At 40.0% G+C, this 24,447-nt stretch overlaps 1 long non-coding RNA gene across 2 annotated transcripts in view; it reads right to left on the reverse strand.

Annotated features, from left to right (window-relative positions):
• Nucleotides 1-14,787: 14,787 nt before the first annotated feature.
• Nucleotides 14,788-24,447, reverse strand: part of LOC121036974 (uncharacterized) — a 17,098-nt gene continuing 7,438 nt past the window's right edge. Inside the window, exons 3-6 of one of the 2 annotated variants that reach the window (XR_005793551.1) lie at nucleotides 21,782-21,869; nucleotides 17,518-17,568; nucleotides 16,338-16,464; nucleotides 14,788-15,740 (exon numbers count right to left, since the gene is read on the reverse strand). This is a non-coding gene — a long non-coding RNA (uncharacterized LOC121036974). The remainder of the gene's footprint in view (nucleotides 15,741-16,337; nucleotides 16,465-17,517; nucleotides 17,569-21,781; nucleotides 21,870-24,447) is intronic. The other variant, XR_005793552.1, reaches the window with a different exon arrangement.

Raw genomic sequence — 24,447 nt, forward strand, 5'->3', positions numbered from 1 at the left:
CCAGCTGCCTCCCTCACATATCTATTTGGATGTATAATAGACATTTCAAATGTAACATGCCCAAAGAAAACCCATGATCTCTCTCAAACTGGCCGCCCAGTTTTTTATCTCAGTTGATGACTGTTCTAGCCATAAAGTTGATTAGGCCCAACACTTCAGACACATCCTTGTCTCCTCTCTTTTTCTAGCCTCCATATCCAACTTATCAGGAAATTCCTATTAACTCTACCTTCAAAATACAACCGCAGGGCACCTGAGTGGCTCAGTCAGTTAAGCGTCTGACTCTTGATTTTGGCTCAGGTCGGGATCTCTTGGTTCATGAGACTGAGCCCCAAGTAGGGCTCTGCACTGACTGTGCAGAGCCTGCTTGGGATTCTCTCTCCCACTCTCTCTCTGCCCTTTTTTGCTGTCTCTAAGATAAATAAATAAACTTAAATTTAAAAAATTAAAAAAAAAGAAACATGTACAAGAGTGTTCATAGCATTGTCCAAACTGGAAAGAAGCCAAAAGTCCATCTGTAAAAGCATGAATAAACTATAGTATATTGATACAATGGAATAATATGTAACAATGAAAATAAACTACCATGAGCAACAATATAGATGATATTTAGCAAAAGAAGCCAGACACAAAGGAGAACATATATGTTCCCATTTATATAGTCTGAAACTAGGCAGAATTGACATATGGCAATGGAAGTCAGGATAATTGTTCCTTTTGTAGAGGAGGGGAATATATGAGTGGGAGGGGCCTTGCAGACAGCTCTGGAGTGCCTAGTAGTGTTCTGTTTCTTCATCTGGTGCTAGTTTCTGGGTTGTTGACTTTGTAATTATTGAGCCATACACTTGGGCTTTGTGTACTTTCGGAATGTATATTCTATTCATGTTTACAAGTCATGTATTTCTTCAGTCAATAAATTGCCATTTTAGGTTCTTTGCCCATTTTTCTTTCCCTTTAATACTTAATTATGGATTAAGATTCCCCATTTATATTTAGGAACCTTCCAGAGATTGCTGAGGGGCTCTTACAGAAAGTGGTTCTTAGCCTACTGGGGGCAATAGATCCCTTGGAGAATTTTATGCATGTCCAGAAAAATTCACTTTTTCACCCTCATATACAGTTGTTAAAATTTCACACATTTCTGGACCCATGAAAGCCTACCATAGCCCAGATTAAGGTTTTCCAAAGTCTACTTCTAAAATTCTCAGGAGTTCTCCTACAGAAAGAGGAGCAGGTATCCAGCCCTGGGCAGCCCTTCTGGGCAGTGGGCCAGGCATGAGGCAGGGCATTCCTAGCTCACAGGGGAAGACCTGGGAGAATGGACAACAGTAAGTGAGGTCCTTATTCATGTCAGCTTATTGAGGTCAGGCTGTTCAACTTCACGGAAACAGCTAAGGTTGAGCATGGCTTCACTGGATGATTTCTGGGCCAGTTCTTGTCAGTGGGATGACTGTGTTCAAAGTTTACCATGAGCACGCTATGGTCATGCAGGGGCACCCAGACAAAGTGCATCAGGTTGTATGGCCACCAGCTCAGTCTCTATGGCAGCATAAAGATGCTGTGCACGAAGGACAAAACCATCTCTACTTTGTGGGTCTTCCATTTGCAAGAAAAGGACTTGTATCTCTGGTAAGGAGAAGTGCTCAGGGTGATAGAAGTCAGTACAGGACAAGCACTACTCCTTGGGGCTCCCTACTTGTAAACTCCAGACAAGCTTCATGAGAGCAATTTCAAAAACAGGGTGGAGGACTTGGGGAGGTAGATGGAATTGGAAGAGCTGATGGTGAGTAAGTGAGTGATGAGGTGAGTAAGTGATGTAAGTGGATGTAAGTGAGTAAGTGAGTAAGTGAGTAAGAGGATGCTCTAGGGCCATGTTCTTCAAATCTAGCACACACCAGAATCTCCTGTGGGGCTCGTTAAAACTTAGATTGACAGGGGTGCCTGGGTGGCTCAGTCAGTTGAGCATCTGACTTCAGCTCAGGTCATGATCTCACAGTTTGTGGGTTCGAGCCCCGCACCAGGCTCTGTGCTGACAGCTCAGAGCCTAGAGCCTGCTTCGGATTCTGTGTCTCCCTCTCTCTCTGACCCTAACCCACTCGCATTCTGTCTCTGTCTCTCTCAAAAATAAATAAACGTTAAAAAAATTAAAAAAACAAACAAACATAGATTGACAGTCCCATTGGAGTTCTGATTCAGAAGTGCTTGGGTAGGGCCTGAGGATTTGCATTTTAAGAAGTTCCCAGGTGAAGCTGATGCTGCTGGTCCTGGGACCAGCATTGAGAGCCACCAGTCTACAGGATTTCGGGTTTCCAGGAGTCCCTGCCTTTATGGATGTGTTGCCTATGCTGTTGATCTTGGAGACTCGGGTCCTGCCCATAATTGTGGCTTACCAAATCCTTCTCTATGGCACAAAGGATGACCAGGAGCCAGTAAGAACCATTGCCTGGATGCAGCAGAAGCCAGCCAAATGCTCCTAGATGCACAATTAATCTTTCAGTGGCCTCGGCCTTCTCTCCTCTCAGTTGCACCTGCTGGGGAATGAGGTGTGGATCTGGCCTCCCTAATAAGCCCTGTCATTCACTGTGGGAGGCAGGTCACGCAGCTGCACTGGCCTCAGGTCCTAAGTTCTTAGGTAGGTGAGGGCAGGCAGGTGCTCACAAGAGCTGTGCACACTCATACACAGTCAGGGTCAGAACCTGGACACGCACCATGACTCAGGCCACAGGGGGCAGGTCCAGCAGCTCTAGGGGTCCAATTCTCCTCTGCGGTCCTTAGTTAAGCAGCATATCCAGTTTGTAGAGAGAAGAGCAAGACTAAGAGAGTCTGAACACCCCTTTGTTCTTCAGTACTATAACCCCGAGCTCTCTTGCTTAACCCAGAGCCCTTGCTTTCTCCAGCGAGCTGCCCACCAGGGCACACCGTGAGAAGTGCTAGGATGGGAGGACTCAGGGCAAAGTCACCTGCCAGAGTGTGTGCAAGGTGGCATCAGGCCTGCTGCCTCTGGGAGCCTGGATGAATCTAAAGGAAAGAGAGAGGTGGGCCATGACCAGTCAGGTGGAGCTGTGCATCTTGGCCATGGCCCCACCAGGCCCCTGCTCCCCCTTTTCATCCTAATAATATCCATGAATGCCCACTGGGTACCAGGCTCTGATGATCTAGAAGCCATAGGGACAGCCCTGCCTTTAGGGACCCCACAGCCTTGTTGAAAAGAGCAGACACATTATGGATACCTACAAAAATGAAGTGGAAATAAATCAAGAGAGAAAACCACCACTTATTTGGGGAGCACCCAGGAGGGACATCCAGGTGTGCCCTTCCAGCTGCTTCATTCCTCCGAGAAGCAGCCTAGGGCCCCTCGGCCTCTGATCAGGTGCATGTAGGTCTGAAGCAGAGCACATTTTTATGCGGTAAAGGCCTGCCAGCTTGCTCTTCAACACTAAATTTCACCACCTGAGGAGAGCTCAGGCATCATACATAGTCCTTGGAGACATGAGCTCAGAATATTGGATTCCCAAATATATTTTATATATGTATATGTAACTGATATATAAAAAAAATCAATGATATATTAATATATATGTTCTATTATTACTTCCTATTACATTTCACATATTACCAGACCAATTTTGTATGTTCTACTTTTTTATGCTTTCCTTTTGCCTGACTGACCTTGACTCTTGATATTTTATTTTGTAAATTACAGTGACTGTTTTTAGACTCATTGTACGTAAGGGGGTAGTCATCAGAATCATCTGAGGAGCTTTTTTTTTTTTCTTTTCTTTTGACAATCCATGTGTCTCTTTGTCTCTTTTATCTGAAATTCTCATTAAAATAGTCTAGGGTACAGCTCAGTCTTGGTTATTTAAATTATATATCCCCCAGGTCATTGAGATATGCACATCTAATTTAGAAGAAAAACAATCACATTCTGTAATAGAGCATCTTTAAATATTTCCTAAACATCCTTATGATCAATTTCTCTCACCCACGCAATAAGAATAGTAACCTTTGACAAATTTTTATGAAAAGCTAATTCTTTGTTCTCTTGTATTTTACAGTACTATCCTTCAATTTCCGGTTCTCTCTTAATTTACATTGGGCTGTTACATTCCTTATTTTAGTTCTTCTATCGTTTCCTTTAAAATATTTCTTTTGTAGTTTGGCATTGTGAAGCCTTCCAAACTAGCACACTTTACTTAGACTTATTAGCACACACTTTCTCCCATTAATGGTTTTATTGGTTTGCTGACATAATGCTAGCCCCATCCCATGTTTATGTCATTGGCTCTTCAAACATAATGTTTCTCATTAAACAATTATTCTGTTTATGTGTCATTTCTTTTGAGTCATTGGATGTCTGAGAAAATCTTGGTTTCTCCTACAAAGGACAATCTATTGAATTAAAAAAAATGATGTTTGGTTTATTTGTTCTTCTTCAGGAAAACATTTGGGCTATACCATAAGTATTACTACTAAAATGTTTGCTTTGCAAACAAATACAAGTGATGTATTTAAAGAAAAAAATTGTGAAAATAATAGAAAACTGGAACTATGATTTGTTTAGGTGTGAAATTCTATGTCAAATTTTCCCACACCATTATTATCTTGTTTTTCTTAAAGCTTATTTTATTTTGAGAGAGAGAGAGAGAGAGAAAGAGAATCTCAAGCAGGCCCCACGCTGTCAGCACAGAACCCAATGTGGGGCTCGATCTCATGGACCGTGAGATGATGACCTGAGCTGAAATCAAGTGTCAGATGCTTAACCAACTGAGCCACCCAGGTGCCCCTCACACTTTTATAGTTCTTAATGAGATGGTTACACTGGCTCCCAAATTCTCTGCAGTTCATGTAGGGACATTTGTCCAGCTTTGGGACTGTGTACTTCTTTTGTCCACTTTTCATGTCTGGGAATTCCCCCCACTACATGTTGTGCTTTCCTGAGATGAAGTCGGAGCCAGCATTCCCAGATGTCCTTGCAGCTGGTGTGGCTAGACTGTGGGCTGAGGCTGCAGCCCTCATGCTGGGGTGTCCTCACCTGAGACTAATGTTGGTGGTGGTGGGGGAGAGCCACAGACTGCAAAGAATCTTCTGGCCGTCGTGGCAACACAAGTGTTGGCCAGACCTGAATCTCTACCTCTCCTAATGACAAATATTTACAATTAATTTCAAAAACTGTATAAATATGGATACAGTGACAACCTTAGTAAAATACGGGAAACAAGACTTTTTCTCTGTAGCTAAGAAAAAATGCACAAAACCAATTTAGTAGATTCCTATTTAGACCATATAGAATTATAAATGCACACCTGATACCCAGCTTCTTCTTAGCCCTAAATACATGAGTCAAATACAATCTAATCACCTAGAAAACTTGGAGAACATCTCTTGCCCTTCTCTTACCTTGGGGTGTTAAAGGGAGAAGTTAGGGTTAGGTGTTGAATGACTCAGGAGTGACAGTCTGGCTCCTTCAGTTGAGTGTGATTTTTTTCTCTTATCCATTTAGTTCACAACTACATTCTCCTGCTATGGTTTAAAAGCTAAAACATAAGGTAAGGTGGGTAGGGATAGTGTTATTTTCATCTCTCTATCCCTAACTGTTCTTAGAACATTCATTATATATGAATATCTATGAACAAAATCTCCACCTTCAGAAAAATCTTTTCACATAATTATTGATCACAGGCTCATGTAGGTAAGGTGTGATAACCTTTCTAGTGCCAATCCTCTCCAGAGCTGAAATGCTAGAACCCTAAGACCCCAGCACAAAACTTTATTTTCCCCCTTAAAATGACCACATAATATTGTGCTTAAAAAAATTTATACTTGCCAATTAGAAAATAGAATATAAATAAAGACATCAAAGAGGAGATTTCCATGGGCATGAAATTACATGGCATCTGCAATGGAAGTTAGGCCCCCCAACTTGCATCTACCCTATGTTACCTGCTTCCCAATACACATTCTCTTTTTCACCAGACACCACTATTTTTTAAAATTTTTTTAATGCTTATTTATTCTTAAGAGAGTGAGCATGAGCAGGGGAGGGGCAGAGAGAGACACACACACAGAATCTGAAGCAGGCTCCAGGCTCTGAGCCATCAGCACAGAGCCTGATGCAGGGCTCGAACTCACAAGCTGTGAAATCATGACCTGAGCCGAAGTCAGAAGCTTAAATGACTGAACCACCCAGGTGCTTCAGACACCAATATTTAGACTTTTCTCCTCAATGCTCCTCTGTTTAGTCAAGGGGGTTTCATACAGCCTGAGCATATGCTGGAGAGAAATATACGCGGATATAATAGATGATGAGAGGATTTTCAAAAATCCAGGGAGAGAGAGTCAAGGATAGTGATGTGTTAATACCCAACCCCTAGGCTGGAAACTTTTGCACCATCCTAAGATCATGCCTCCCTCAAAGAAAGACCATCCTAGGAGACAGTATTAGTCACGGTTCTCCTGAGAAACAGAACCAAGAGTACATACATACAGAGATAGAGGTAATAGGATTTATTTTAAGGAATCTGCTCATGTGATTTTGGAGGCTTGGCAAGTCCAAAATCTGATGAAGGAGGCTGGCAGACTGAAGACTAAGGAAAGAGTTGTAGTTTGAGTCTGAAGACTATCTGCTTGAAAACCAAGAGGAGCCAATATTGCAGATGAACTCTGAAGGCAGTCTTCTGGAGAATTCCTTTTAAACCCAGGCCTTCAATTGATTGGATGAGGCCCAACCAGGAGAGCAATCACCAATTTAAATGCAAATCTCACCCAGGACCCTCTCAGAGAAACGTCCACAATAATATTTGACCAAATATCTCAATTCTGTGGCCCAGCCAAATTGACACATAAAATTAATCATCACAGGGACCTGCTTCTCTAGGGCATGGAAACAAGTACCATCACCCGGGGGCTAATGGCAGGCCTCCCTTCTGGAAGATACCTACCTCCCTTAATTCCACTACATAGCTATCTCCCCATACTCACGTGGCTTGGTCTAGGGGGCATCAAAGGGGCTTCAGACATAATATGAAAAAAAAGTCCGTGCATTTGTTCTATCAATGAGTACATCTGTTTTCACTCAGTAAGCTGTCAATATTTTATAAGTAATCCAGAATCTTTTGGATACCTTAATGATGAGATCTAAATTATATTTAGATCTGCACTTGATGGAGACAATTATATTGCAGACCCACAGTAGTCATGTGGGTCTAAATAATGGTGCCTAATCTACTGGCGTTGGTCTTTCCTGAAGCAGCCTTGAGACTATCAAATTTACTGTTCTGCTCATCTATTGCCATTTAACAAACAACCCCAAAACTGGAACAACCACAAAATTTATTTTGATAGCTTTGTGCAACCCAAGATCACAAACACTTCCTCCTTTGTTTTCTTCTATAAGTTTTATACTTTTAGGTTTAACACTTAGGTCTGTATCCATTTTTTTTTTAACGTTTATTTATTTTTGGGACAGAGAGAGACAGAGCATGAATGGGGGAGGGGCAGAGAGAGAGGGAGACACAGAATCGGAAACAGGCTCCAGGCTCTGAGCCATCAGCCCAGAGCCTGACGCGGGGCTCGAACTCACGGACCGCGAGATCGTGACCTGGCTGAAGTCGGACGCTCAACCGACTGCGCCACCCAGGTGCCCCCCCTTTTTTTTTTTTTTTTTTTTTTAGGTCTGTATCCATTTTTATCTAACTTTTATATTGTAAAAGGTAAAGATCTAAGGGTTTTTTTGCATAAGAATATCTAAATGTTCCAACACCATTTGTGGAAAATACTACCCTTTCTCCATTGAATTGCCTTTGCATTTTGCTCATACAGTTCTCCATATATATTCTGGTCTATTTCTGCACTCTGTTTTCTGTCCAAGTGATGTATTTGTCAACATTTATGCCACTACCACCCTGTCTTGATTGATGTAGCTTTACAAAACTCGAAACCAGGAAATCTTTTCATTTATTTTTTAATGTTTATTTATTTTTTTAAAGAGAAAGAGAGTGAGCAGGGGAGGGGCAGAGAGAGAGGGAGACACAGAATCTGACGCAGGCTCCAGGCAGGCTCTGAGCTGTCAGCACAGAGCCTGACGCGGGGCTCGAACTCACGGACTGTGAGATCATGATCTGAGCCGAAGTCGGACACTTAACCTGACCAAGCCACCCAGGCGCCCCCTAGAATGATTATTAGAAAGACAGGTGATAATACCAAATGATGGTGAGGACAAGAGAAACTGGAACACCACATGAATGAACCTACAAAAACCAAGTTAGTTAAATAAAAGAAGTTAGACCTAAAGGACCACACATTTATATGCAACATCTTGTTCCAGAAAACAGTTATGTATAAAGACAGAAAGCATATCAGTGTTGGCTGATGGCAGAGTAAAGACAGACAGAGTATTGATTCAACGCCACCCAGTGCCCCTAGGATAAAAATGTCCTAAGATTGGACTGTAATGAGACATGCACAACTCTAAAAATATACCAAAACCACGAAATTGTACATATGGTAGGTGAATGTTATGGTATGTAAATTATACCTCAATGAAGCTGTTTTTTAAAAGCCAATGGAAATGCCTCCTAGGAACAAATTCCTCTCTACAGATTAATTTTTCAGATTCTGTAAGCTTACTTTTAGGTGGAGAGAGCAACCATTTCCGGGAGGACTCAAAGGTAAAGTATCTACCAAATAACTGGTGTCAGCTAAAATGGTGTTTTATGGTAATCCAAACAGACAAGCCACTTTAAGAAGAGTGTGTTTGGCTATCACCTTCTCAGTACCTGAGGACAATAAAGATCTCTTTCTCTCTCAGGTAAGATGTAAATATAATTGCAGAACACCAGACAACTTATTAAGTTATTCATTTCTTACACTAGGGCATCAAAAATGGAAAATCATAGGGGCGCCTGGGTGGCGCAGTCGGTTAAGCGTCCGACTTCAGCCAGGTCACGATCTCGCGGTCCGGGAGTTCGAGCCCCGCGTCAGGCTCTGGGCTGATGGCTCAGAGCCTGGAGCCTGTTTCCCATTCTGTGTCTCCCTCTCTCTCTGCCCCTCCCCCGTTCATGCTCTGTCTCTCTCTGTCCCAAAAATAAATAATAATAAAAAAAAAAAAGTGGAAAATCATAAAACTATACAAAGCTGCTGGCAATTAGCACCTCTGTGTTTCTTTACTGTAGGAAGGCTCCTCCAGCAAAATCTGAAAATAATCTTTTGAGTAATGGCAAATCTACATATCCCTTTTGGAATCTTATTAGGCACTCAGCATGGGACAGCTCAAACCAGGACTCTACAACACCCACTGAATTGGGTTAGGAGCCTATAGCAACAGACTATCATCAGCCTGTATTCATCTCTTTACAGGTGGATGCTGACAAATTTTATGCAGATGGTAAAAAAAGTTATATATTTCCCAGTGAACAAATATTTGCTCTAGACTAGAACAAAAAGAAATTCCTCAGATTAATTTACTAAGAATCCCTTAAATTATAGGATACTCTCAGCTCTTAAACTATGGAAGCAGGAAGTAGATGAATAAACTAGAAGCCTCATCTTTTCTTTCTATTGTGCTTAAAGCTACCTTGACCAATACCCCCAGTATTTACTGGGTTGGAAATTTGTAGCAGGATGCTGCTTATCACTTATCATGGGGTTTTCGTGTTTTATATATAGCTTTCCAGGGGCGCCTGAGTGGCGCAGTCGGTTAAGCGTCTGACTTCAGCCAGGTCACGATCTCGCGGTCCGTGAGTTCGAGCCCCGCGTCAGGCTCTGGGCTGATGGCTTGGAGCCTGGAGCCTGTTTCCGATTCTGTGTCTCCCTCTCTCTCTGCCCCTCCCCCGTTCATGCTTGGTCTCTCTCTGTCCCAAAAATAAATTAAAAAAAAAAAAAAAACGAAGAAAAAAAATATTTTAAGTGATCATTATCATTTTGGTGGTAATGATCTCACAACTACAACCACCATGAGAAATTGATACTATATTTTTTTCATTGTACCAAAAAGATAAATGGTAAAAATAATCAAGGTATTCTACCTTGTCAAGACACACATTCTAAAGGACTAAATGCTAATTCAACAGCACTGGCTTCCCCACCTGTCAATCCTATAAAACCCTGCTCATTTCCACCCAAAACTGGAATATTCACACTTGTACAATCTTCCTCATCAGGACTGTAAGTCCCACTTTTCCTTTTTTTTTTTTAAGTTTATTTATTTATTTTGAGAGCGAGAGACAGCGCAAGCAGAGAAGGGGCAGAGAGAGAGGGAGAGAGAGAATTCCAAGCCAGTTCCACACTGTCAGTACAGAGCCCAACAAACCTACACTGTCAGTACAGAGCCCAACAAACCGTGAGATCATGACCTGAACCAAAGTCAAGAATGAGTCAGTCACTCAACTGACTGAGCCACCCAGGTGCCCCTAAGTTCTACATTTTATTAACTGTTATCCGGTACTAGTTCATACAGCTTCTTATGACCAAAAAAAAAAAAAAGGATGTTTTAATTCTGGGGGGCGGGGGGGGGGGCGGGGAGAGCTCTGTCTTCAGAGAGCTCTTGAAAATGTACAGTATAAATATATTGTAACTCTAACAAAGACTCAGATTCTCATCTTGGGCCTGAAAGCTGGGCTATGTATTCCTCTTGTATTTTGTTGTTTCTTTCTGTAGTATGTCAGTAGTCATTTATTCTGTGAAATGAGAATGCACCGATAAAAGAGTTTGAGTAAATGTCTAGGAGGTTCAACACAATTACAGTTTCAGGGATATGCAATCCCTGTCTTTTCTGCGTGGTGTGTTTTTGTTTTTCATATACTAATTAAAGAGGTGGAGATCAGTCTCTGTCTTTTCTGTTGAACTTGAAATAGCCACCATACTAATGGAAGTGAGACAGATATCCTTCCCATTTTGATGATATTCATTAATTTCAGCAGACATTTCTTCAAGCTTAATATTGAAAAGTGACTTTCCACATACATCACATCCATCAATCACCTTTCTTACCCAGTTTCTATTACCAATCATTAACTCTGAAATGTTTCAAACTTTTCTCCTGTGAGTCACATTTATTTTATTTTATTTTATTTTTTTTTTTAATTTTTTTTTCAACGTTTATTTATTTTTGGGACAGAGACAGAGCATGAACGGGGGAGGGGCAGAGAGAGAGGGAGACACAGAATCGGAAACAGGCTCCAGGCTCTGAGCCATCAGCCCAGAGCCCGACGCGGGGCTCGAACTCACGGACTGCGAGATCGTGACCTGGCTGAAGTCGGACGCTTAACCGACTGCGCCACCCAGGCGCCCCATCCTGTGAGTCACATTTATAGTGAACTGTTCTTGAACCTATAGGATTCATACCCATGTTAACTGCTTTCCCACATGAAGTATTTTTCTCATTAATCAGTGTTTGTTTTTTGTTTGTTTGTTTTGATTAATATAAGTTGCCTGGATCAATGGTCTTGGATGTTCTGGCCTCTCCAGACTTTTTCTGGAATAAAGGAAAATTAATCACATCTCATGAATTATATTGGTTATGACTTGGCTCTCTAATTGTACTTAAATGTGGTTAAGTTTTGGCTTCAAGACCAGTCTCCCAGAAGAAAAGGCAAATTCATCATAACTGGTGATGTTCCACCTATTGATCAATCAATCTATGGAAAAGAACCTTTGGCAGCATCAAAGGAGAGAAGACAATAAAATACAAGTACCTTCAGTATTGTCCAAATGTGACCTTTAACATTGAGTAAGAAATATGTAGACCAAGTGGTGATCCTTGCATCAAGGCCAAATTAATAGATTTATTTTGAATGCTGATTTAGTTATTTTAGTTCATCAGTGCTGATTAATACTGAATCTACGCTAATCATGAATTCCTATTTCTTCCCTTTACAATATTCTAACTTACTGGGGTTTTTTCAAAGTCTTGCTTTATAATAATCTTCTTAACTCGAGCTAATATCTTAGTTCACACATCTGTAATTTCTATTAATTTTAGGAGGGAAGAAAAAATGTTTTTTCCTCAACTGGCTCCTCTACCAACTAATTAGATAATCACTGAACATATAGTTCTGGTACGCATAAACATGAGGAAGAGGGGAAAAAAAGGCACTTATCTAGCAAAATTATAAGTAAGTTGAGAGAAAGAAATTCATGAATCAACACACATAAGTCTTGGCAGAACACCTATGTGCAAGTGGAAAACAAGGAGGGAGAAAACAATAACGTCTGATGCTAATAAACAATAACCATATTTAATACTAAATCACACTTAATTTGTTTAATCCTCAGAACCCTTTCAGATAGGTTCTCTTACTGTCCCCATTTTACAGATGAGGAAACTAAGGCATATAAAGATTAAGTAGCTTGTCTAAAGTCATACATCTAGAGTGGTAAGGAACAGTTTCTTGAAAACAGGATTTGAGCATAAAATTAAAGGTTTAAAGTTTCTAGGGAGGCAAAACGCAGTTCAATAAAATATCTAGATATGTTTCAGGATATTTAAAAATACAGATTAAATGGAATTTAGGGTAAGTTTTGGGAAAATAGAGAAAAATAAAATTTGGACAGGCAACATAAGGCTATCATGATAGTCCTTACTTTAAAAAAAGTTGTAGGGGCACCTGGGTGGCTCAGTCAGTTAAGCGTTCGCCTCAGCTGAGGTCATGATCTCATAGTTCATGAGTTCAAGCCCCACGTTGGGCTCTGTGCTGACAGCTCAGAGCCTGGAAACTGTTTCAGATTCTGGGTCTCCCTCTCTCTACTCCTCCCCTGCTTGCACTCTGTCTCTCTCTCTCAAAAATAAATAAACATCAAACAAAGTTGTAGATTTCAGAACTATGTAGTAAGTACCAGATTTATCTTCTCAGGTTAGTCTCAAGATAAAGGTAACAATTTTGGGAATCAAATCTGACAAACACAAATAAGAATTCACCTATGTGACAATATGGTTCTGGTCGAAGTTCATGATAACTGAGCACACTGGGGGAACTGAAAGCGTAATAATAACAAGATACTGAGATAAAATGTATGAGAGGATGGGAGAGATGAAAATTTCAGGATGACTCAATCCATGCAAACTGGAGAACAACAGAGCCCAGTGACTAAAAGGAGAATTCGGAAAGTGAATAGATATTGTAAAATGGAAAGTTAATGACTTCAGTTTCTGACATTCTGAGGATGAAGCAAGTAGGACTTCTTGCTGGAAGTGACCTTCCAACAGGCCAAATGTTGCTCTGTGAGGCAGAAGTAAAGTATACTAGAGACGACAGGCAGCACAGAACAGTTTTAACGAGCATGGTCTCTAGTACTAGGTAACTTGGGTATGAAATCAAGGAGCACCACTTATTTACTGGAGGACGTTGGGCATGGAATTTAATCTCCTGGGACTTCAGCTCGTTTATCCACAGAAATAATAATAGTATATGTCCCAGGGGACGGTTGTGAGAAGTAGATGAATTAATACATGTGAACTGCTTAGAACGGTGCCTTGCGCATCACAGGCTATAACACAAGTGTTGACTACGATGACTGTAATTTTGCCACCAGTTTTGGAGCCATGAACATAAAGACAGCTGACGCCTTAAAAATTGATTAATAGATTCGAAACATTTAGGAAGAGTAGGAGGTATGAAACAAAGCCTTTCAAAAAATCCTAGATTGGGGTGCCTGGGCGGCTCAGTCCGTTAAGCGTCCGACTTCGGTTCAGGTCATGATCTCACAGTTCGTGGATTCGAGCCCCGCATCGGGCTCTGTGCTGACAGCTCAGAGCCTGGAGCCTGCTTCACATTCTGTGTCTCCCTCTCCCTCTGCCCCTTCCCTGCTCATGCTCTCTCTCTGATTCAAAAATAAATAAACATTAAAAAAAAATTTTTAAATAAATAAATAAATAAATTAATTAATTAATTAAAAATCCTAGATTGAGTGGAATGATTGCATAAATCAAGATTTATTGATTTAATTAATATTTCCTGTATGCCAGCAGTGTGATGAGCCCTGGTGCTGGGTGGTAAACTAGACAAACTGCAGATAGATAAATAAAGAAGGTGAATGTGGGACGCCTGGGTGGCTCAGTCGGTTAAGCGTCCGACTTCGGCTCAGGTCATGATCTCACGGTTCGTGAGTTTGAGCCCCGCATCGGGCTCTGTGCTGACAGCTCAGAGCCTGGAGCCTGCTTCACATTCTGTGTCTCCCTCTCTCTCTCTCTGCCCCTTCCCTGCTCATGCTGTGTCTCTCTCTGTCTCAAAAATAAATGAACATTAAAAAAAAAAAATTAAAAAAAAAAAAAAGAAGGTGAATGTGACCAAATTAGTTCTACTTACCAAAAACAAGTTTAGGTGTATTATAGAGGGAATATTGAGCACTACCAAATAAAGCACAAAGGTACACAGGCAATTATCATTCTGGGCCAAAAACCCAATGGCTATGAAATCTTAGCAGCAGGGACAAAAGAGAAAATGGATAGTGAGTCTGAACACAGAAAAACATGAGGCACTTCACCATGAAAGGATAGAAGGAAGGAGTAGAGTTATGTGATGGAGCACAGATGTTTAAATCACTAGACTTTTAGCTATTCCTAAAGAAACTGGGGTGCCTGGGTGGCTCGGTTGGTTAAGCGTCCAACTTCAGCTCAAGTCATGATCTCACAGTTTGTGGGTTCGAGCCCCACACCAGGTTCTGTGCTGACGGCTCAGAGCCTGGAGCCTGCTTTGGATTCTGTGTCTCCTTCTCTCTCTGCCCCTCCCCCGCTCATACTCTCTCTGTCTCTCTCAAAAATAAATAAACATTTAAAAAAACTTTGGGGCGCCTGGGTGGCTCAGTCGGTTGAGCATCCAACTTCAGCTCACGTCATGATCTGAAAAACTTAAAAAAACTTAAAAAAAGAGGCTATATCCAAAATTGATGAAAATCAAAAGGAGTATATAAAAATGGGAAGAAATTGGGCAACTGAAGAATAATGAAGAAATAAATATTGAAGATACAGTAACTAGAAATTAGATTTGGGTAATGTCAGAGTGCAAAGTGTCTCTATAAACATCAAGTAGAGAATGAGCACATTCTAAGAGGAAGGTGATATTACAAAATGTTAATTTAAACATCTTGGGAATGGTGGTCAGACATCCTTCGATATTTGTGAAGGTATGAAGTCTCTAAAATGAGATTTCCAAAAATGTTTCAGAGATCTCACAGTAGTCTGAATAATGTCCCTAAAGTTCATATCCACCCAGAACCTCAGAATGTGATATATGGAACTAGGGTCTTGGTAGATATAATTAGTTAGGATGAGGTCATGTTAGATTAGGGTAGGCCCTAAATTAGGGGAGGACACAAAGAGGGAAGGCTAGATGATAACAGAAACAGGGATTAGAGTCAGCTGTAAGTCAAGGAATGCCAAGGATTGCCAGCAACCACCAGAAGTTAGGAAGAGGTAGGAAGGATTTTCCCCTAGAGGCTTTGGAGAAAGTATAGCCCTGCTGACATCCTGATTTTGTACTTCTAGCCTCCAGAAGTGAGAGAATACATTTCTGTTGTTTTAAGTAACCCAGTTTGTGGTATTCCATTACAACGGCCATAGGAAAATATTACAGGTACCAAGTAACCAACTGTCCACTTTAAGATCTGATTTCCAGTAGCTTCCATCTCTTGGGTACACAATAACTCACCTGGAAGACTCTGGCTTGAGAACATCACCTCTATTATCCATGGTTCTTCTCCTTGCTCCAACTGGGAGATCACATCTGGTTTGATTGTAAGACACCCTGTCAATGAGAAATGACACAAGACTCACGTCTACACACCTTGTGCTTCATGATGCCTAAGGACTGTCATGCATGATGACATTGCTTATTTCAACCCCAGCAGAGCAGTACCTCTCACTAGAGGTGAAGACACTGACATCCCTCCTGAAGGCCTAAAGCAATTAAGTATTTTTTTTAACCAAACCCTTAGCAATAAAAACAATTCAACTCATGTCAACTACACTCAAATTATATATATAGATATATATAATAAAACAATAAAAATTAAAGGGGTTGCCTGGGTGGCTCGGTCGGTTGAGTATCCGACTCTTGATTTAGGCTCAGGTCATGATCTCAGGGTCGTGGGATCAAGCTTTGCATCAGGTTACCTGCTAAGCATGGAGCCTGCTTAGGATTCTCTCTCCTTCTCTCTCTGTCTCTGTCTCTCTCCTTCTGCCCCCTCCCTCGTGCACACACACACACTCTCTCTCTTTCTCTCTCTCAAAAAAAAGTAAAAATAAAAATAAAAACAATTCAAGTCTTTAGAGGTATGACATGTTTCATCAACTCAGAATGGAAATTCATGCTCTAGGAAGTTACTTGGGAAACTCTACTTACCCACTGAAACCAGTTTGCTGTAGTTCTCCAGCATCACGTCCCTGCACAGGATCTTCTGAGCTGAGTCCAGCCACTGCCACTCCACCTGGGTGAAACTGACTGACACATCCTTGAATGATACTAATCCCTGTAAAAACAGTACATTCTGTTTAATCTGAATTAACCACTGAGGAATGTGCAAAATGTTTGCTTCATGCATTGATAGAGCTTATAAAAAAATTCTATTTGATGCATATAATGCACCCTGTTTTCATTTTTAGGGGAGAAATAGATACTATATTAGAAATATCTTGTCACCATGCTAATTGCTAGGGGGCGGGGAAAGCCTATTGAGCTTTCTTATACTCTGTATATGGAAACACTCTTGTTGCTGTGAAAAATCAAGATGTGTTTGTTCCTGTTCTCAATAACATTCTGGTAGATATGCAAACACCTTTACAATAAGGTACTACAGGAGCTAGGTTAGAAATGTTCACAAGGTATATAGCATAGACAGAAAGAGGGAAAAGTTAGTTCCATTCATGTTACTAGGTTGGTGCTATGAGGCTGAAAATCTTTGCAAGAATATGCATTAGCCTCCACATGGTAAAATGCACGAAGTATTTTAAAAGTTAAGTATAGGGGAAAGCAAATAGCATAGTGTGTTAGATGAACAGGATGAGCAGATATGGTAAGACAAAGATACTCAACAGGTATTCAGGGGCCAGATATGGAATAATTTTGGACAAGTTCCTATATATCAATGGTTTCCAAATACCCTTTGATCACCACTCCATCATTTCAAGTGATACTATTTGTACTTATGTATATAAGTACATATAATGACAATCCAAGCATTATTTCTTAATTACTTTCTTAATTTTAGATAAAAATAAAATGCGAATTGTAACACATTTTTCAGAGACCCTGATAGGATAGCTTTGCACACTTCCTGGGATGTCTACCTTCCTTTCTGGAGACCCCCATTCCAGAAAACATGAAACCAGTGAAGAGATGTGAATAAGCCCTGGATGATCCAGATAAATCTGGATTTCAGATTTAACATTCTAGAAAAGGTGGTTCTCTTAGAAAATATATAAATCAGGCTCAATAATGCTATTTTTTAAATGGGAAGATGTCAAACTTACAGAAAAGATGCAAATAAAATATGCACAGAGAACACCCATATGCCCAGACTCACTTATTGTTAACATGTGACTCCATTTATCGTTTGCATGTATTCTCTTCCTGTCTACATACAAATACAAAAATAAGAAAATACGCACACACAATTTTTTTTTCTGTGCCATTTTGAAGGTGAAATTATACACATCATGGCTTTTTACGCCTAAATAATTCAGGGTGTATATATAACCATCGCAATTATCAAATTCAGTACATTTAACATTAGCATGGTACTTTTATCTAAGTAACCTTTCTTATGCCAGTTTGGCTAGTTGACCCAATAACCTCTTTTACAGCATATGTTCCCCCTTCCAGTACAGATCTAGCCTAGTGTCCATGCATTTTGTTGTCATGTCTTTTTTAGCTTCCTTTAATCTGGAACATTTCCATATCTTCTATCTTTGGACATAGGCATCTTTGAAAAATATGGTTCTCCACTCTTTTTTTTTTTTGAAAAAAATAGCACGCTCACTCTTGGTTTGCCTGGTATTTCCTCGTGGTTAGATTTAGGTTATGTGATCTAGACTGGGAAGTCCATAGGTGATGTTTCATGTTTCCTTCACAGGTATCCCATCCGTGGCATATGCTGTCATCTGTCCCTCAATGGAAATGCTAATCCTCATCTTCCAGGCAATGAGTTGTTTGATCTCTCCACTGTGTAATTACTGCCTTTTTATCTCCCTGAGAACAAATAAGCAGTCTGTGGGGAGATTTTAAGACCATGTAAATCCCTTAATCCTCATTAGACTGTCTCCTACTTTTAGCATCAGTTGAGGATTCTCGCCTGATGCAATCTCTACTGTGACAGATATAAAATGCTGCTTTTCTAACTCCTACGTTTCCTCCACATTTACCAGTTAGCTCTTAGCATTCTACCATAAGCAAGAAGCCTCTCTTCAGCGCCATTTATTTAAGTATAGACTCATGAATTTCTGTTTTCTTCCAATGGTTTACAATTGATTACTCTACTTAATTATTTTGGTCTTCACATTGTCCCAGATTTGGCCAGTAAAAGCCCCTTCAAGCTGACATGCCAGCATGATTACTTTAAGTGCTTCTCTACTTTCTGGCATAAAATGATGTTCCACACTCATCTTATATATACCCTGCCCAGCCCTGGAATCAGCCATTTCTCTAAAGAGTGAGCCCTGGTTCCTTTCAGTGGGGAATGGTATTAGACACTAAGCTCTAGACCATACACGTATGCCATGATATGGTTTTTATTTCTCACTTTCTAATTCGGATTTTCAAACCTGAAAAAAAAAGTTGAAAAACACATAAAATGAACACTTGAATTATCATCACCTAAATCCTTTTTTGCAGTATTTGCTTTACCTCTTCCTATATATAATTGTATCTTTTGCTGTATCATTTGAAACCTGCAGCTATCATGACAGTTCACTCTTTCATATTTCAGCATGTATTTCCTAACAATAAGGCAATGTTCTCATACACCACATTCACACCTAAAGAAACTAAAATTAATTCAATTAAATTGTCTAAAACACAATCCTTATTTAAATTTCTCAAGTGCTTCAAAATAGTTCCTCAATCCAGAATTCAATCAATTCTCACACATCCCATTTGGTTCCTATGATTCTTCCATCTTCTCTAACCTAGAACGAGCCTCTCTACCGTTTTTGTTTACTTTGATTTTTTTAAATAATCCAGGCCAGTTGTCTTATAGAATATCCCATTCTCTGGATTTGTCTGATTGTTTATGATTAAATGCAGAGCAACTTCTTATCTTTTGGACAAAAAAACAAGAGATGATATCACATGCCTCTTATTGCAACATATAGGGGACTAAACATCCCATTGTCCTTCTCTTGGTGAAATTTAGTATGATCATTTGGTTAAAGTGGTGGTCACCAGCTCTCTCCTTTGTAAAGGCATATTTTCCCAGGAACTGATGAGTAATCCATGGGCAGCAAAGCAATATTTTGAGGCCATATAATTATCCTGTTCACTTTCAACCTTTCAATCAGTGGTTTTAGTATCAATGGATGATTCCTGCCAAATGAATTATTGCCCTAAGGCTTACAAAATGGTGATTTTTTTACCCTCTCTCTTCCATATTTGTTAGTTGGCTTTTTTTTTTTTTTTTTAAGTAAAGAAGAGCTTCCTCCTTCCTCTTATGTCTTTTTCTCTCTTCTGTATCACTAGAAACTCATGGACATTTTTTTGGTCACTGTGTAATAATAGCCAGTCACTCTTTTTGGTGCTAAGCTACTCCAATTTGGTCAATGATGGGGTTCTGTGTCCTTTTATGAATCCTTTCAGTACATCTTGTTTCTAGCATAAAATTATATTCCAGAATTAATTTATACTTTACATGTTCCAGAGTTAGATTTCTTTCAGTGGAAAAAAGAGTATTTGGAAACCAAGATTTGGCTATTAGGTATGCAACAGATGGGCTAGTGCTTCTAGGCCCTTTCAGAAGCCAGAGCAAAAAAATATTCATTTTTTAAAATATCATGAGTGGATATTGATTCCTCCAATTCATATCCAACAACATTTTCCCATTCAATATCTGTAATTCCCTTCTAATATAACCTGGTTTCTAAGCACTTCAATATATTTACCCATTGAACTGATACAAAGTAGTTTTAGAAATTATAGTACCAATCCAGTACCAATAACAGATCTACTAAGTTAAAGATTTCTTTGCAGTTCTTAACTTTTTATTTTTATTTATTTATTTTTTAATTTTTTTTTTCAACGTTTATTTATTTTTGGGACAGAGAGAGACAGAGCATGAACGGGGGAGGAGCAGAGAGAGAGGGAGACACAGAATCGGAAACAGGCTCCAGGCTCTGAGCCATCAGCCCAGAGCCTGATGCGGGGCTCGAACTCCCGGACCGCGAGATCGTGACCTGGCTGAAGTCGGACGCTTAACCGACTGCGCCACCCAGGCGCCCATGCTTTTTATTTTTAAATAATTTTAGACTCCGTGAAAAGTTGTATATATTGTAGAGTTCTTGCATAACCTTCACCCAGTTTTCCCAATGTTAAGATCTTAATTAACATATATATTTACCAAAATTAAGAAATTAATATCGGTGTGTTATTAACCTTCCCCTGCTTGTGCATGCTCTCTCTCTCGCTTGTTCTCTCTCTCTCTCTCAAAATAAATAAACTTAAAAAAAGTATTTAAAGGGTTGACGTGTATATCTCTCCCCAACCCCATGTCACTACAAATGGCTATGGTGTGGTGCATTAACACTACAGACATCAGAAAACACTACAAACCAGGGGGTGGGATTCTCCTAAGAGAACTAGTTGTTAAACATTTACCAGCACACCACTGACAGTATCCTGAACACATAAAATATTGCCTAGCTAAAAGCAATGTTCAGTTGATGGCTAAAGAACTAAGGGATAAAACTGACTTCCAGCAGAAGTACAAAATGATACAACCACTGTTCAGGGCAATTTTGTAGTATCTATGAAAATTATGAGACAGCCTAGTTTTGACCTAAGACCCAGTTATTCTAATTCTAGAAAATTTTTCCTTAAGTTTCACACATACGAAATTACATTTACATAAGGTTATTCAATGAAACATTGCTAGTATCAGCAAAAAACTAAACATACATATCCTTCAACAGCAAACTGGTTAAATAGTCAATGATAGAGGCACCTGGGTGGCTCAGTCAGTTGAGTGCCCAACTCTTGATTTTGGCTCAGGTCATGATCTCATGGTTCATGGGATCAAGCCCCATGTCAGGCTCTGTGTTAGCAACGCAGAGTGTGCTTGGGATTCTCTCTCGCCCACTCTCTCTGCCTCTCCTTGCTCGTACACACACTCTCTCTCTTTGTCTCTCTCTCTCTCTCTCTCATTCGATCAAAATAAATCAATAATTGTTTAATTAAAAAAAATCGATGACAAATACATACAGTGGAAACCATGCAGCTATACACGATGAGAAGCAAAAGTAATAAGCAGAGTCAGGACTTCCCAAAATTCCTCCATAAACTAAATAAGAAAACTAGCAAAAATTCTAAGAACCAGCTTTTTTTAAAGTTTGAAACTAACCACAGTCTTGCGTAAATCCAGGGAGCATTCATTCAATAAGCACTGCTGGTTTGAGGTTTGTGAGGTTTGTGGCATTTTAACTTGCTCCATTTGCATCCTTTACCATCCAGCTCCACGGGAGGCCTGAAAACAAACAGCTTGTAATCACAGTGAAAAGCAGCAACAAGGCAGCCACCAGAGAGGGCAGAAGAGGGATAGAGCTCTTTCAAAGCCTCATCCCCAGAGAACTGTCATTATTTACCTGTCTGATGGTTCCTTGGAAGACTCTACCGTCTTTAAGCTAGCTTGGAGCTTCCACAGTACAAACAGCCTTTTCCCCAGGGGACGTGCTTGGAAAAGAATTAGAGGAAAGTTATTAACTTCGCAGCCACCTGAGGTGGTGAATAACAGTTGGAGCAAGCAAGAGGCTAATTTAAAAGCTAAAAAAGGAAAATCTCATAATGCCCATAGGAACTTTGAAAGCTTCAACGTATTCCTAGGAATCTAGAAAGCCACATACATGCCCAGGGACATGCACATGCTCAGGAAAGACCTAAGAAGACCCTAAGCTCTTATTCTCAGCTGACCTTGAAGCTCTGTACATGCAGAAGTAAAGACTAAGGCAGAGTTCTCAACAGCACATCTGAGTGTTGAAGGTGTGTGCCACCAATGCACAGAGAGCACCTGGGCACAGACCAGGAGACTTATTAACTCCAAGCATTTGAGGAAATCTGGTAAATCATTAGCTGACTAGCCTACTGAGTAGAGATTTCAGTGGCCACACATGATAAAGAATATAGACTTTATGCAATCAGTTTAGAAAACTCACTAAACAACATAACAATGACAGCGATAACAACAAACACTGGGGAGGGGAGACTCTGAAAGCTGCCAAGTAATATTATTTAAAATGTCTAATTTTCAACAAAAATTATGAGACAAGCAAAGAAACAAGGAATAGTATCTGACACAATGGAGGAAAAAAACAATTGATACAAATTGTCCCTAAGGAAGTGCAGATACTAGACTTGCTAGACAAAAGACTTTAAATCAGCTATTTTAAATATGTTCAAACTAAAGGGTAACCACGTCTAAAGAACTAAAGGAAAGTAATAGGACAATGTCTTACTATGTAGACAATATCAATAAAGAGATAAAAATTATTTAAAAAAAACAAAAAGATATTCTGGAGTTGAAAAGTACAATAACCAGAAATTAGAAATTCATTAGAAGGGCACAAGATCAGATTTGATGTGGCAGAAGAAATAATGAACACACTTCACTGAAGACAGAACAGGTCAACTGAATTTATCCAGTCTGAAGAACAGAAAGAAAACAATGAAAAATGTTGAACAGAGCCTCAGAGACCTGTGGGACATCAAGTATTCAAACATATGCATAATGCATATGCATATGCATAATGCATAAAAAATTAAAAATAGAACTACCCTATGATCCAGCAATTGCACTATTAGGTATTTACCCAAAGGATACAAAAATACAGATTCAAAGGGGTACATGCACCCCGATGTTTATAGCAGCATTAATCAACAATAGCCAAACTATGGAGAGAGCCCAATTGTCCATAGACTGATGAATGAATAAAAAAGAGGTGGTGTGTGTGTATGCATATATATATATATATATACATATATATAATGGAATATTACTTAGCCTTCAAAAAAAGAAATTTTGCCATTTGCAACAACACAGATGGAGCCAGAATGCATTATGCTAAGCGAAATAAGTCGACCAGAGAAAAACAAATGCCATATAACTTCACTCATATGTGGAATTTAAGAAACAAAACAGATGAATGTATGGGAAGAGAGAGAAAAAGAGAAGAAAGGGGAACAAACCACAAGAGACTCTTAACAATAAAGAACAAACTCAGGGTTGATGGGAGAGAGGGGGGTGGGAAATGGGCTACATGGGGGATGGGTATTAAGAAAGGCACTTGTGGGGCGCCTGGGTGGCGCAGTCGGTTAAGCGTCCGACTTCAGCCAGGTCACGATCTCGCGGTCCGTGAGTTCGAGCCCCGCGTCGGGCTCTGGGCTGACGGCTCAGAGCCTGGAGCCTGTTTCCGATTCTGTGTCTCCCTCTCTCTCTGCCCCTCCCCCGTTCATGCTCTGTCTCTCTCTGTCCCAAAAATAAATAAATGTTGAAAAAAAAAATTAAAAAAAAAAAAAAGAAAGGCACTTGTTGTGATAAGCACTGGATGTTGTTATATAAGCGATGAATCACTGAATTCTACTTCTGAAGCCGATAATGCACTGTATATTAACTAACTAAAATATAAACAATTTAAAAAGTGGTTAAATGAAGAAAATATATATGCATAATGGGAGACCCAGAAAGAGAAAAGAGGGAGGGACAGAAACAATAGCTGAAGAAATAATGGCCAACATCTTCCCAAATTTGACGTAAGATATGAATCTATACATCCACAAAGCTAAACAAACTACAAATAAAAGTTAAAAAAAAATCAATTAACCACACACATCATAATCTGTTAAAGGTGAGAGACAGAATCTTGAAAGCAGCAAGACGAAAACAACTCATTGTGTACAATGGATCTTCAATAAGATGAACAGCTAGTTTTGCTTCAGAAATCACAGAGGCAAGAATGCAGTAGGAAGAAAAAGACTATCAACCTAAACTATCCTTGAAAAATGGAGGAGAGGGAAGCCTGGGTGGCTCAGTCGGTTAAGCATCTGACTTTGGCTCAGGTCATGATCTTGTGGTTCGTGAGTTCAAGCCCCACGTTGGGCTCTGTGCTGCCAGCTCAGAGCCTGGATCCTGCTTCAGATTCTGTGTCTCCCTCTCTGCCCCTCCACTGCTCACCCTCTGTCTCTCTCTCTCTCAAAAATAAATGAACATTAAAGAAAGAAAGAAAGAAAGAAAGAAAGAAAGAAAGAAAGAAAGAAA

Source organism: Herpailurus yagouaroundi, unplaced genomic scaffold (assembly GCF_014898765.1).
Source record: "Herpailurus yagouaroundi ecotype Mexico unplaced genomic scaffold, PumYag 163, whole genome shotgun sequence".
Classification (NCBI taxonomy): domain Eukaryota; kingdom Metazoa; phylum Chordata; class Mammalia; order Carnivora; family Felidae; genus Herpailurus; species Herpailurus yagouaroundi.